Here is a 5,410-nt window from a genome sequence, read left to right on the forward strand (position 1 = left end):
TATATATCAAATGAAAGATATTCGAATTATATTTCCAACGATACCAATTTCCCCAAAATCGAATACCCGAGCAAAAAGTTATGGCCATTTTTGTGACCGAGATAGCATCGTGCGATTAGCATACAATGCACGCTCTGTCGCACGTACCCAATTTCCAGGTCCTATTTTCACATTTTTAAGGACAAAAGTGATATTTTACACCCCCTATTCAACCATAACATGAGATTAAATCCCCCAAATTGATTTTAGAAGCCTTAATCAGTATTTTTTTTGTCTTTAGACATTCCTCCAAATTGATTTGAAACTCTATATACATGTATGCATGTGTTTAAGGCTGAATATACAATTGAGAGCATAAATCCTAAAGAATCCCTCTCTTGTTATGATTTTTTTCATCCTTTATATGATATGAATTGTGTTTGAAATGTCTTGATTATTGCTATGACTTGAATATGATTTTGAATCCAAAAGAGAGGATTTTGCAAGTTGATAAATGTTGAATACACTTTTAATGAAAGGATTTCATGTTTGCCAAAAATACATGACCACCACATGGTTATTGAAAGAATGAGAATCTTAGCATGGTTTTGACTTGTGCTTTCGAAACATGAAATTTCCTATACTATTTTCCTGTTTGGGTGGTCTGAATTATGTTTTAATGAAAGAATCATGCATGGTACAATATGGCTCAGAAATAGGACTTGCAAGTTTTGGTGTGACGACACCAACTCAGTTAAAGCCATAGTAATTTAGAATAGAATAGAACACATGTTTGAAATCAGATTATGAATTCAAAAAGATGCATGTTTAGAAAAGGTTTAAAAATGGGCTTAAAAAGAGTTAGATGGTTATCCGAAGAAAGTACGAGTTGAAAGACTCTATGATAGAAACCGTGATTTGCCGACACGGGATTATGGTACTATGCTTTGTGATCTTGTGTATCTTGATTCATGTCATCCCAAATTGGGACTATGGTTAGGATCCCTGCTTTGTGATCTTGTGCACTACCATGACATGTTGATTTGATTAGGGATTTTGACACCCTGCTGTGTGATCTTGCGTGTCCTCCTTATAGATACTCCAATCCTTGCGGTAAACTTGGATTAGGGGCTTGGCCGCCGAGTCAAAGGAGGATTCCATATAGCCCGTGGAATTACAGATTGTAGGGTGTACCATCTAGCTCAGAAGTAAGACAAAGAGTGAGTCATGGTTTCAAAGAAATGTTTCAGACTTTAAAATGTGCCCATGTGTTTTCATATATTACATGTAAAATATTTTATGAATTGCTATCACTTATGTTATATATAAATATATTATTTTGGATTGCTCTGCATACTAGTACATATGTGTTGACCCCCCTCCCTTCCAGGTTTTGAGGATCAATCTAGGGGTTTCGATAAGCAATAGGTTTTAGACAGAAGTGTAGAGTTCTGTGGTGAGCTTCTATATTTCAGAAGGCCTAGTTTACTTCAATCATTTATCATTATTATGTTTTGGTCTACTGGGGGCCTTGTCCCAATTTTTAGATAGTTAGGTTTATGCGAGATTTTGCAGACTGAGTCAGATATAACTCAGATGTTTTGAATTACAATTTTCATTAAGATTTGAATTCAGATTTAATGACCATTATTCCGTTTCATTATGTATTTCCACATTATCTTTTTCATATGAGGACAGTATATGTGACTACAAGTTAGAAGGGTGCCCGGGCCTTCATGGTTCGGGATGCTCGTCATGGCTAGGGTCCCGGTTTGGGTTGTGACATTTTTATTTCATCACATGTGCATCAACTTGTTGCTCAATATGCACTAGTGGACATGCCACTCGGTAGATATAGAGGATGAAGGATTTGAGTTTTCTGCATTAGAAGTGAAGTTGCACTAAAAATTACCCTTCCGTTGATTCTTCATTTTCTAAGATCCGTTATGTTACAAAGTAACTTCACATTGTCAAAGTTGTACTTCCGAAGCACTAAAAGATTAACCATAACATTTTATATATGTTTTCAACATAAAGACTCCAATATGATTAGTCCACATATGAAACTGAAGATAAATTTAGCAAAGGGAAAAGGAGACAGAAACTGGCGAAAACAAAAGTTTAAGACGATCATTTATTGATCAAAGTCACTGAGCAAAAACATACTTACATATTATACTTATTGACAAACCAGAGGCAACACTTCTAAAACAACACGGATAACAAACATGGAAAAAACACAACGAAGGGAAGATGGAAGTTCTTGAAACACTAACCATTTGCATCTCGTGTATTTTTGGAACAAACTTGGAAAAACACAATGAGCTTAAAATCGCCCTTCGCATAGTATGTGCTTGCCACCTTAGAGTTAGAAATGACATCTGGTGACTCCTCAAACTTTACCTCATTAAGTTAATTTTTGAATTTGTCTACCAAAGCTCATCAATTCTATACTTAACTGACTTAAAGGTGCCATCTACAGAAATGACACCAAGGTTAGAAGATATTAGTGATGAAAAGAGAGTATCCAAAATTGGAAAATAATTAACCTGGACTTAACCTGGACTCATTCAATTCCCATCAATCGATGCATTAATAGGAACAATAGGATTTAAGTAGCACTTACTGATGCACCTCCACTCCAAATTCCTATCGATGGCTGATTCCACCAGCCTGCATGACAATTATAACTCCTTGCACACAAAGATCCTGTTAGGATCGATTTTCATACACACTAGATTTACAGAGAGGATGAAGAAACTAATGTTACTAAAAAACATTATTAATAAAATGTTATTATGGGCAGTAGTGGTAGTATATTAAATTAACGTTATTAAAACGTTATTAATAAAAGGTTGTTAAGGACAGTAGTAGTAGTATATTAAATTAACGTTATTAAAATATTATTATATTAACGTTATTAAAACGTTATTAAGAAAACGTTATTAAGGGCAGTAGTAGTATATTAAATTAATGTTATTAAAATGTTATTAAGATGAAAATTTTATTAAAATATTGTTATCAATATGTCACGACCCGAGTCAGGACCCTGGCCGTGACGAACATCCCGAACCATGAAGGCCCGAACGCTCTTCTATATATGATAATCATGCACAATGTTCACATAATATAAAAGACAATGCGGAAATACATATCGGTACGGAATCATGGTCAAAGAATATAATTTGAAGGAACAATTCAAAATGGAGTTCCATAACTTCTAACAACATTTAATAACAGTCTGTGAAATCTCTAATACATAAGAGCCAATATCTTGTCTAGCACTGGTACAAGGCCCCCAGTAGACCATAACCAAAGAAAAACAACTAAATCTAAAAATTCAGATCTTCCGAAATAAAGAAGGCTCACCAATTGCAACTTCTAATGCACTCGAGTCTATTGTTGAACGGGACCCCGGGACTGTGCCTCAGATCTTGAGATGGAGGGGGAGAGGGGTCAATACATATGTATTGGTACATGGATCAATCTAAAATAATGCATTTATATACATAAAATAGCTAAGAGCAGGCCATGAAACATCATGTATGATATAGTTTAAAGTACATGGCAAATCTTTGATAAACATAAAACATTCTTGTCAATGCAATTCTATTCTTTGTATTACTTCTGAGTTAGGTGGTACACCCTACATGTCTACAACCCCACGGGCTATATGGAGTCTGCCCTTAACTCGGCGGACAAGCCCCCAACCCAAGTTTGCCGCAAGAGTTGGAGTGTCTAAGTCTGATACGCCACAGGGCACTAGGCCAGTGTATAATCCCTCTAGAGGACAAAATAACTCGTATTGGAAAAACACGATTTCGGGAAATGATTTTTATGGACTCGTACCTTCTTCGGATAACCACCTAACATCTCTTTATGCCCAATTTTAGCTTTTCTGAATATGCATTTTTTTGAATTTCTAAATCTGAAAGTCTGAGTAAAATCTGATATCTATTCTATTTGTGTTTGTTATGGCATTGTCTATTTTGGTATCATCATACCAAGACTTGCAAGTCATGTTTCTGAGCCATAAAATATCATATCATAGGTTTCTCTTTCAAAACATAAAGTTTAGACCACCATACTTCAAACAATTCAAGAAGATTCATTCTTCGAAACATTTATCAATTTGTGCAAAGATCATTCTTTTCCATCATTTCAACAACATGTGGTGGTCATGTATTTTTAGCAAACCATGCAATTCTTTTATTATATATATTCAGCATTTATCAACATGTAAAAACCTCTCTCATCAATTTAAAATCAATCTTAAATCGTTTAATAATAATCAAGAACATTGATATTATGCTTCTAAATTGTTACGATCTGAACCGAGGCCCTGGCCGTGACGAGCATCCCGAACCATGAAGGAGCGGATGCCCCTCTCTATCTGGTAATCATGCACAACATTCATATAAATAGAGATGATGCGGAACAAACCATAATATGGAATCATGGTCAATTCTGAATTCAGAACAATAATGAAGATTGCAATTCAACAACATCTAAATAATGTCTGACTCAGTCTGCGAAATCTCTACTATATCTCAAAACAATACTGTCTAGAATCTGGGACAAGGCCCCCAGTAGACCAAAACTATAGAAATGATAAATAACTGTAAGACATTAGGCCTTATGGAATATAGAAGGCTCACCACTGAACTTTGCTCTGCTGTCCGAAATATCTATAGCTTAACAGGACCCCTAGGCTGAGCCTCGAAACTCGAGAGGTAGAGGAAGGGGGTCAATACAGATGTACTGGTACACCGAGCAAATCCAAAATAATAATTTATATTTATATTTAACATATATGAGAGCAATTTAAAACAGTTCGTAAACATATTATATAGTAAAAAATCACATGGGCATTTAAAAAAAAAACTCCGTGAAATTATCTGAACTCAGTGACACTCTTTGTTTAACTTCTGTGCTAAGTGGTATACCTTACAATTCTAAAATTCCATGGTATATATGGAAACTCCCATTAACTCGATAGCCAAGCCCCTAACCAAAGTGTGCCGCAAGGGTTGGAGTCTCTGTATCTACTACGCCATATCACCGTCGCCATCGTACAATAATAATCTACCTGTATCGGCAAATACGGTTTCAGGCTAAGAGTTACTTGAACTAAATCCCTCTTCGGGTAACCACCTAACCCTCTTTTAGACCATTTTTAACTCTTTTAAAATCATGCATTTTCTGAAAACATACTCTAAAATCTCTTACTCTGTTATGGCATACATACTTATGGTTTCGTCATACCACTGACTTGTAAGTTACATCTCTGAGCCATTATTAGATTATCATAAATCTCTATTTTCAAAACACAAGTTTTGGGATCACCATTTCAATAAATCAATTTAAAGAAACTCTTTCTCAAATCTCATGTAAACACATGCGAAGAACTCTCTTTGTCAAGCATTTCAAT

This window comes from Capsicum annuum, chromosome 6, assembly GCF_002878395.1.
Source record: "Capsicum annuum cultivar UCD-10X-F1 chromosome 6, UCD10Xv1.1, whole genome shotgun sequence".
Lineage (NCBI taxonomy): Eukaryota > Viridiplantae > Streptophyta > Magnoliopsida > Solanales > Solanaceae > Capsicum > Capsicum annuum.